Source organism: Lepidochelys olivacea, assembly GCF_965140295.1.
Source record: "Lepidochelys olivacea isolate rLepOli2 genome assembly, chromosome: 9".
Classification (NCBI taxonomy): domain Eukaryota; kingdom Metazoa; phylum Chordata; order Testudines; family Cheloniidae; genus Lepidochelys; species Lepidochelys olivacea.
Genome location: NC_140419.1, coordinates 27,700,851 through 27,712,033, shown reverse-complemented (window position 1 = coordinate 27,712,033; position 11,183 = coordinate 27,700,851).

Below are 11,183 nucleotides of genomic sequence, written 5' to 3'. Positions count from 1 at the left end.
CTAATGTAGTGCCCATCTTTAAAAAAGGGAAGAAGGAGGATCCTGGGAGCTACAGGCCAGTCAGCCTCACCTCAGTCCCTGGAAAAATCATAGAGCAGGTCCTCAAGGAATCGATTCTGAAGCACTTAGAGAAGAGGAAAGTGATCAGGAACAGTCAGCATGGATTCACCAAGGGCAAGTCATGCCTGAGTAATCTAATTGCCTTCTATGACGAGATAACTGGCTCTGTGGATGAGGGGAAAGCAGTGGACATGTTGTTCCTTGACTTTAGCAAAGCTTTTGACACGGTCTCCCACAGTATTCTTGCCAGTAAGTTAAAGAAGTATGGGCTGGATGAATGGACAATAAGGTGGATAGAACGCTGGCTAGATTGTCGGGCTCAACGGGTAGTGATCAATGGTTCCACGTCTAGTTGGCAGCCGGTATCAAGTGGCGTGCCCCAAGGGTCGGTCCTTGGGCCGGTTTTGTTCAATATCTTCATAAATGATCTGGAGGATGGTGTGGATTGCACCCTCAGCAAGTTTGCAGATGACACTAAACTGGGAGGATAGGTAGATATGCTGGAGGGTAGGGATAGGATACAGAGGGACCTAGACAAATTAGAGGATTGGGCCAAAAGAAATCTGATGAGGTTCAACAAGGACAAGTGCAGAGTCCTGCACTTAGGACGGAAGAATCCCATGCACCGCTACAGACTAGGGACCGAATGGCTAGGCAACAGTTCTGCAGAAAAGGACCTAGGGGTTACAGTGGACGAGAAGCTGGATATGAGTCAACAGTGTGCCGTTGTTGCCAGGAAGGCCAATGGCATTTTGGGATGTATAAGTAGGCGCATTGCCAGCAGATCGAGGGACGTGATCGTCCCCCTCTATTCGACATTGGTGAGGCCTCATCTGGAGTACTGTGTCCAGTTTTGGGCCCCACACTACAAGAAGGATGTGGAAAAATTGGAGAGAGTCCAGCGGAGGGCAACAAAAATGATTAGGGGACTGGAACACATGACTTATGAGGAGAGGCTGAGGGAACTGGGCTTGTTTAGTCTGCGGAAGAGAAGAATGAGGGGGGATTGGATAGCTGCTTTCAACTACCTGAAAGGGGGTTCCAAAGAGGATGGCTATAGACTGTTCTCAGTGGTAACAGATGACAGAATGAGGAGTAATGGTCTCAAGTTGCAGTGGGGGAGGTTTAGGTTGGATATTAGGAAAAACTTTTTCACTAGGAAGGTGGTGAAACACTGGAATGCGTTACCTAGGGAGGTGGTGGAATCTCCTTCCTTAGAAGTTTTTAAGGTCAGGCTTGACAAAGGCCTGGCTGGGATGATTTAGTTGGGGATTGGTCCTGCTTTGAGCAGGGGGTTGGACTAGATGACCTCCTGAGGTCCCTTCCAACCCTGATATTCTATGATTCTGTGTTTACCAAGGGCTGTTGCTGCCAGTGCAAAAAATGTCCAGGATATCTCTCATTAACATTTCTCCATCACAGTCAAGTCTGGCCTAGGAATTGATTACACAATATTACTGGGGCAGAGCTTTCCCTTGAAATCCATGTGTGATCACTCTACTTGCTCTGTAGCAAGCTTTATTAAATGACAAACACTTTAATCATATCTGTGCACCATATGCAATCAGTTTTCATTTAAAAGCATTTAGCTTCTGCTGGAAAATGATTGTACAGCCCTAGCTGACAAATGAATGAGAATTTAAACACCGGCACACAGTATTCCTCTACATTAGCTCATTGCCATACGGGAGCAACTTCAATTACCTCCAGTCAATGGAGCTGTGCTATTTTGGGGTTACCTCATTACCTTTATTAGTATGGCAGCCTAACCAAATGATGTCAAAGTTAATCCAGCAAGTATGTGATTGAGTTGGCTAGACACAAGTAGTAGAGTTTATGCTGGTGAATTCCTTACAGGGAATATCAGAAGGCTAGATTTAATGACCTGTTGTCCCCCTGAGTTTGCAGTGCTCCAGTATCCTTCCTGTTACTCTCATAACAGCAGAGGGGGTGCAACTCCACCCCAGTCAGCTCCTCTTCTGCAAGCTACTCTCTTCCCTTGGTCAGCTGTACTTTGTCTTGGCCAGCACACTCCTCAATCCCCTGCTCAATTCCTGCCTGCTGCTTTCTCATAAGCTTGGCAACCTGCTGCCTCCACTTGCCCCAGTTCGCCACACTTTCTCCTGCTCTTCAATTTCCGCACTTTCTCTGGCTCCCTCTGTTGCTTACGAACCCTCAGCACAGTGCCACTATGTATCTGACCACCACCACCGCTTTGGCCAGTGAAGCTGTCGGTAATTCCCCATTGCTACCAGGGTCAGAATAAGACATCAGAACTATAGGCCCATGTGTAGGGCGCCAACTCCAGGAATCAGATGATCAGGTGAGAATCTTAGCTGTCATTTTGAAAAATGAGTAAGCCCTCTAGCCCTCATGGGTTGTGAAGAAAAGCTTGAAAAGGTGACCTAAATGTAACTGATGCATGGTTCTAGATAGCATGAAACAACAGCACGGAGAGATATGAACAGGGCCATCCTCTGGGATGTTAACTCCATGACCCACTGCAGCAGGAGGTCCCACCAACAACACCCCAGCCTAGGACTTTGTGCAGCAGGACAGCCTACCCATGCAGATACTTACACGATAGCTGTTGGGATATTTGGAAGCTGCTCTCCTGTTACCCCATTTCTCCAAGGGAGAGAGAAGGCCCCATCATGCTCTCTCTGCCTTTCTGGGAGGTTGTGGGCATTCCAAGTCAGGGTGGAGCCATGGGAGCATTTCTTGGTGTGAAGGACCCTTCTGGATTGCCTTAATCTGGCCCTGAACACCACCCCAGGCTTTTCCAAATAAACACTGAGGAATGAAGTGTTCAGTCTCCTACAGCATTCCAGAGAATATGTTTGGAGGGGGCAGTTCATAACCTACCTTATTACAGATTTTACTTCCGAAAAATCACAAGTGGGAAACCAAATATTAGTAAGGGAGAACCATTCCAAGAACAGACACTTTTAATAACCCTGGGTTCTCAACTTGCACTGAGGAAAGTGTTCGGAACCCATCTGTAGGCCTGGCTGTTTTCCCCATCTGCTCAGATAGTTTAAATTCCAGTCCACATGTGTCATTCCAGTTTAAATTCCAGTCCACATGTGGCCCTGAGGAAGTTGCAAAATTCCTTGCCCAAGCAGTAGGTTGCACTCAGTTGTCATTAAAGGAGCAACTTCCATGATATGATCAAAAGGTAATGTATGTCCATTGGCACCTCAGTGTAAGTGTCCCCACAGAGATGTAGAAACACCATCCTGGGAACTGACTAAGAAGGACAGGTGCAATCCAGAAGGACCACTTGCTTGGACATTCTGTGTGACTGTGAATGAGGTAGCTTCTGGAATGTTGAGTAGCTATTCTTAGTACCTGTCTCACTTTTTAGAGAGGACTTGAAACAACCCTAGGTGATTTAGGAAATGGGTGTTTGTACCTGGGCAATGATGCTTGGCTACAAAGAGACTACCCAAGAACAGGCACACAGGAGTAAAATAATACATTAAAAGAGGGGGAAATGGCTGACAGCAGCAGCTGCTTTGGAATCATTAGTAGCAGTGCACAGTTGCTATTCAATCTCTGCTATTTGTATCGTGTGAAAAATTCAGAACAGTGTTAAGAGCATGAGCAGTGTTGTCAGATTATGTAAGTGTGTCCACATTTTTCTGTTTTAAAATCACACTGCTTATCAAATCAGATAAATGACTTGCTAAGGACTCACTTGTCATATTCTAGAAGGGTTGGTGTAGGCAGGCATTTCTCAGTCATTTCCCCTCCCGCTTTCCCTCCCCTCATGTGAGGTCTGAATTTGGTTTGTGAGTACAGAGTTGGCAGTGAGTATGATTTGATGGGAGGCACCTGGAGACTGAAGTGCTGTGAAAAGTAACTCTGCATAAAGCCTTCCCCCAGAGCCACAGTGGAAGACAAGTGAAGAAAATTCATACAATCCAGACCATCAAAACTAAAAAAATTCTTGACTTAATTAAAATAAGTATATTTAAGTATAGTGATCAAAGATCCTGTCTAGTAATTCGGGCCCATAAAGCCCACTTTTGTAAATACAGCAAAAACAACTAATATCCCTAAAAGCTAGTTTCAGGCCTATGCACAGCTTCACAGACCATATATGCGATGCTGGTGCACTAACAGAGATAAATTGGATCCCTATTCCTTTCTGCTTATGTAAGTGGCTTGAGGCAGGTTCTGCACTTTGTTTGCTGCACTTAGTACAGTGGGGGCCCTTGATCCTGGCTAAAGGCTCTTGATACTATTGTAACACAAACAACAAATAACAATTAGAAATATGGGGCAGGGGAAGGGGTGCCTACTAAATAAAAAAGGATTTTCTTCTGAGAGGCCAAAAAACCTTAAAACAAATCTCAACCCCTTGTCCCCCACAACCCAGCACCATTTAATGGTTGGACTCTGAGTAACCAAGACAAAGAAATTCAGTCTTCCCTTGAGGGCCTGACTTGCAATTAGCTCAGCTAAACCAATTTAAAAACCAGTTAGGGGCATAGGCTGAGATTTTTTTGAAGCCCCCTAGGATGCCCACTTCCCATTAATTTCAGTAGGAGATTTGGACATCCAATTCCCATGAGGTTCTGAAAATCTGTTAATGTAGACCCTGTTTTAGGGGTGGGGTGGTTTAAGGCAGCATCACATTTTTACTGAACCTAGTGGTCTCAAAGCCAATTCAGTATAAAAAGCTCTACACAACAATTTGAACCAGCTTTGAGATCTGGGTAGTTGAATCAAGTAGGTTTTTTTACTCAATTTTTTTTATTGATTTGTCATAACGAAAGAGACAATGAAAAAACACAAAACTGTAAATAACCTACAGCTTGTCTATGTTTCCAAATACCACATGCTTCACAGGGTTGCTAATAGAATAACAAAAGTTTGGTCTAGCAGCTTTGACAAGTTGTAAGACAACGCTACACAGACATGTTAGGGTGGTGGTAATAGTAATAAAATAGGCATACATGAATAAGGAGGGGAAAAGAGGCAGGGTTAGGTGGAATGTAGGTCTAGTATTCTTTGAGCAATCTCTTCTTTTTTATCCAAATGTATCTAGAACTAGTTTTAAACCACTTAGAAAATGTCCCCAAAGTAGGCTGGCCCTAAGTGACATCTAAGGCCTGGTCTACACTACGGGGTTAGGTTGAATTTAGCTGCGTTAGATCGAATTAAAAATGACTTTGTCCACACAACCAACCCCCTTCCGTCGACCTAAAGGGCTCTTAAAATCAACTTCTGTACTCCTCCCCGATGAGGGGAGTAGTGCTAAAATCGACCTTGCTGGGTCGAATTTGGGGTAGTGTGGACGCAAATCAACGGTATTGGCCTCCAGGAGCTATCCCAGAGTGCTCCATTGTGATTGCTCTGGACAGCACTTTGAACTCCGATGTACTCGCCAGGTACACAGGAAAAGCCCTGGGAACTTTTGAATTTCATTTCCTGTTTTGTCAGCGTGGCGAGCTCAGCAGCACTCAGTAGCACAGGTGACCATGCAGTCCCCCCAGAATCTTAGAGCATAGAATGTTTCTACGCTCCCCCTATCATCTCTGTCCCTGAGGTTATTGCAGATTAGAAGGTGAAAAAAATGCACTCGCAATTACATGTTTTCTGAGCTCATGCAGTCCTCCAGCACTGATAGGGCACAGCTTAATGCATGGAGGCATTCAGTGGCAGAGGCCAGGAAAGAATTTAAGTGAGCACAAAGAGCGGAGGCAGGATGCGATGCTGAGGCTAATGGGGGAGCAAACGGACATGATGAAGCATCTGTTGGAGCTGCAGGAAAGCCAACAAGAGCACAGACCCCCGGCTGCATCCACTGCCTATCCTCCTACCCATGTTCCATAGCCTCCTCACCCAGATGTCCAAGAACATGGGGGGTGGGAGGAGGCTCCGGGCACCCAGCCACTCCACTCCAGAGGATGGCCCAAGCAACAGAAGGCTGCCATTCAAACAGTTTGATTTTTAGTGTGGCTACAGTAAGAAATGTGGCCTTTTCTTTCCCACTTCCCCCACTCCACCTGGGCTACCTTGTCTGTTATCTCATTTTTAAAAAATCAATAAAGAAAGAATGCATTGTTTCAAAACAATAGTTGCTTTATTTCGAAGGGGGGAGGGTGGTTGGCTTACAGGGAATTAAAATCAACAAAGGGGGTTGGTTTGTGCTCTTCTAATAGCCCTGGCTGCTGGTGTCTGGCTGCTCAAAATCGGACGCCAGGTGATTTGCCTCAACATCCCACCCCGCCATAAACGTCTCCCCCTTACTCTCACAGATATTATGGTGCACACATCAAGCAGCAATAACAATGAGAATGTTGGTTGTGCTGAGGTCTGATCTAGTCAGCAAACAGCACCAGTGAGCTTTTAAATGTCCAAAGACACATTCTACCACCATTCTGCACTTGCTCAGCCTATAGTTGAACTGCTCTTTACTACTGTCCAGGCTTCATGAGCCATGGGAGCAAGGGATAGGTGCAACTGCGCGGTGCTGCCAGCTGGGAGAGCAGCCTGAGGCAGAAGCCTCCAGCTCACATGATATTCCAGGCAGTACTGAATTTCCATGAGATGAAACTTAAAGAAGAGAATGACCTGGAGTTTCCGGCTCCCATTTGGTGCTCTAAGAGGAGAATAGCCATGTCTGACCAGGCGCCCCTGATCAACCTCACTGAGGTCTGCCAGGAGCACCCAGGAGATATACGATGGCTATCAGTCCTACTACACCATCTGCCGTGAAGGCAAGGAGCTGCTGCTGTGTAGCAATGCAGTACCACGTCTGCCAGCAGCACCCAGGAGACGTAGGGTGACAGTGAGCTGAGTGGGCTCCATGCTTGCCATGGTATGGTGCCTGCATGGGTAACCCAGGAAAAAAGGCATGAAACGATTGTCTGCCATTGCTTTCACGGAGAGAGGGAGGGAGGGAGGGGCACCTGACGACATGTACCCAAAACCACCTGCGACAATGTTTTTGCCCCATCAGGCATTGGAAGCTTAACCCAGAATTCCAACGGACAGCGGCGACTGCGGGAACTGTGGGATAGCTACCCACAGTGCACCGCTCCGTAAGTCGATGTTAGCCACGGTAATGAGGACTCACTTTGCCGACTTAATGCACTTAGTGTGGTCATACGCAATTGACTGTATAAAACCAGTTTCTAAAAATTTACTTCTGTAAAATCGACCTAATTTCATAGTGTAGACATACCCTAAATATTGCTTCAATTGGACAGTGCTAAGTGGTATAAGTTTAAACCAATACCCATACACAAAATTGTGCTTATTTAGAATTAAGGTTGTTAGTTCTTTGCTTTTTACATTAGGTATGATGGCCAAGCAGTTACATCATTTAAAACTCCATCTGCACTCCATTCATTTGTTCTCTTTCTAAACCTCCACCACACCTCCCTTGCAACCACAGCCCACCCTCATCATAAACAGACCTGCAGTCTTAACTCTGACCATATGTATTGGTTAGACGTTACTGTGTTCTGTACAGCGACGTGTAGTGTCAGATTGCAAACAGCAGTTGCCAGTGGTTTTCCTGTAATGTTTAGGAAAACTTATGTGAATGGGTATCTATGTATGTTGTAAATTTGGTAGACGTAGAAATTACAGGTTCTGGGGTATACACTGGTAATTATAATTGGGATTAAGACTATTTTATTGATTCAAGATGAACTGTGATATAGGGTAGGGGAGACCTGATTGGGAGGGAAGGATGAGGTAGTATGGAGGAACATGAGGAAAATCGGTGGGAGCATGGCAGCTGTTCTAGCAATCTGGAAATGGCACACATTTATGGGAGGGAATTATGGATTACAAGAGGAGTTTGTGCTAGCAGAGGGGAGGTACATTTCTGATGTGTACATGCAAAAGTAACACTTACCCCATTAGGGAGCCCAAAGTTCCATAAATAAAGTCACTGATGCAGAGTTTACTTTGGTAACTTATTGGCATTAAGACAACCTTAAAGGTAAAATAGAATCAAACCTGCAAGAGATTTTCCCCTAGAGAGTCACAGCCTAGAAAACCACTGCTCATTTAGAGCTCCTTCCTTGGAAGCAATGGTTACAGTAGTGAAGTAGTAACAATTACCAGCAATTAATTTTATTGAGCCTCATTAGGGATGCCTTCATGGCTTTGGGGTCATAATTTTGATCAATTTGATAATAATTATTGAATCACTGCAATGTCCTAAATTCACTACTGTATTATTAATATGCAGTCTGCTAATGATGCCAAATTCCATGATCAGCTTCAGTATAAATGTAACATGCATTTCCTCACAAAATAATCAGAGTCTCCTGGATATGGTAAAAATGGCCACCAACCAAGCTGAAAATACACTTAGAAGACCAGCTGCAATGCTTTAAAAAAAACTATTCATGAGCTCTTCACTAACAGAATACAACACAGAGAAGAGCTGAGGATTAGAGGTTTGTACAGTATGATGGGGTTCACTGCAATAGTCGTCAATTACCTCGACTTACTCCACTTGAACCAGCCTCACTGGAGTGAGTGATTGTACTGCAAAACAACACTTGGCCTACACAGAGTGACTGGGTTAGCAGCTGTTCCATCCCCATTGCATTACTATCTAGTGTCAGCAGCACTTGAGTTTCAATCTCCCCTCTTCCACAGGCCAGCTAGCTGGATCTTAAATCTCTTGAACTAGAATGTGTGTGTGGATGGGAAATGGGTTGCTACAAAACTTGATTTATAGCTCAAGCTAACAATGAAGGGAAGACAAGCCCATATACATGCTAAATATTAGACACATTATATATGTTGACTTGTTACAAATAAAAACACCATATGAAAAGTTTTACATGAATTTAACTGTTATTCACCCTCTAAGACAGAGGTGGGCAAACTACGGCCCGCGGGACCGTCCTGCCCGGCCTCTGAGCTCCTCCCCTGCTGTTCCCCAGCAGCCAAGCTGCTGTGAGGGCAGCTCTCTGGGCGGCGGGGCTGTGTGCTCATGCAGGGCAGAGTGGCAGCATGTCTGGCTCTGGCTGGGCAGCTCAGCAGCCAGATATGCTGCTCTGAGCAGCATGGTAAGGGGGCTGGGGGGTTGGATATGGGGCAGGGAGTCCCAGGGGGCAGTCAGTGGACAGAAGGCGGTTGGATGGAGTGGAGGTTCAGTGTGGGGGGGGGTTGGTCAGGGGATGGGGAACAGGGGGCGGTTGGATAGGGCAGAGGTTCGGGGGGGCAGTCAGGGGCCAGGGAGCAGGGGGTTAGATAGGGGGCGGGATCCCAGGGGGCAGGGGATCCTGGGAGGGGGTGGTCAGGGGACAAGGAGCAGGGGGGGTTGGATGGGTTTGGGGTTCTGAGGGGGGCAGTTAAGGGGCAGGAAGTTGGAGGGGTCGGATAGGGGGCGGGGGCCAGGCTATTTGGGGAACCACAGCCTTCCCCACCTGGCCCTCCATACAGTTTCGCACCCCAATGTGGCCCTCAGGCCAAAAAGTTTGCCCACCCCTGCTCTAAGAGATGAATTCATGACAGTGTGGATTTGACTGATTACAGAAGTCTAACATCTCTTTATCTATTGTTTTAGGTGACTGCGATAGGATCAGCTCTGACAGGAGATACCAAAGAACCTGAATTCAGAACCTGGCAAGTAAGTGAATGAAAACTACTTTTAAAATTATATGGTTTTGAAATGTAAGTTTCTTAGAAATTTAAGACTGCTTAAATCAGGGGTGGCCAACCTGTGGCTCCGGAGCCACATGCGGCTCTTCAGAAGCTAATATGCGGCTCCTTGTATAGGCACCAACTCCGGGCTGAAGCTACAGCTGCCAAGTTTCCAATGTGCCGGGGGGTGCTCACTGCTCAACCCCTGGCTCTACCACAAACCCTGCCCCCACTCCACCCCTTTCTACCCCCTCCTCTGAACCTGCCTTCTCCTTCTCCCCCACCCCCAGAGTCTCCCACATGCCACAAAATAGCTGATTGGGACGTGCGGGGAGAGCGGGGGAGGTGCTGACTGGTGGGGCTGCTGGTGGGTGGGAGGCGCTGCTCCTTCTCAGGCTCAGGTTGGCCACCTCTGGTTTAAATATCAATTTATAAAAGTTAGCCATTATTTGTTTTTAGGCAGCACCTTTCATATGATTATCAGTTGCTTTACAAACACTACTTAAGCCCCATAACAAAAAGACGCAAGCATTATTCCTATTTAAAGATGGGGAAACTGAGGCACAGGGAGACTAAATGACTTGCCTACCTGCACACAGCATGACCATGGCACAGCCAAGAATGGACCATAGAATTCTGGCTCCCTGTTTACTGCTTTAGCCTCTACACGTTTGTAGTGTGAAGCCAATCCCTACAAGTCTTTTCAACTCATTTGTCTTTAAAATGGAAATAATTCCATTTCAGGGGGAGTTGCCAGCAGGATAAGGGTTAAACTAAAAAAAAAAAAAAAAGCTTCATAAGCAGATAAATACTCTGTTACCAGTATTATCTTCTGCGGCTGGAATTAACTAACTCTTTAAGAATATGCCATAGCGGAGCAGCAAGTATGATCAGTTTTGTTGGTCTGTAAAGTATTTCTCTGTCAGTTGTCAAAATGCTGGACAGACAAGAAGTATGATCAGAGACGTCCGAAGACGTGGTTCTAGGACTTGTTTCCAATTCCATACTACATAGCTTCTCTTCTTACTGGTCACTTCTTTAATAAAAAGTTCACTTGGCTTCCGTGGGGTTATCTAATATACTCCAGAACAGGACATGACCTTGCACCTATGCTACTTTCTTTTTTCTTGACGCACTACTGCATGGCTAGCGTGTTCTTTTTGTAACCCTGAGCTATAGCCATCAGAGAGTCACACCGGTAAAACGGTCTCCAAGAATATGTTTCAGGTTTGCTTCCTTAAGAAGTTAATCTGGTTTTTGGATCAAGTATCAGCTATCTGAGTTTATTGTCTAAATGGATTACACTTCTAACTTCTTGGCAGCAGGGGTTACGTATTCTGTATTCGAAGCAATAGATACAGCAAAACACCAAAACCAGGCACCGTAAAATCCAGAGTGAAAGGACCTCCCCCACAACTAATTTAACAAGAACTAAATGATGTCTCAGGTCTTAACTATGTGAGTAAATTGGTATACCAAGTCTTCATAAAATACAC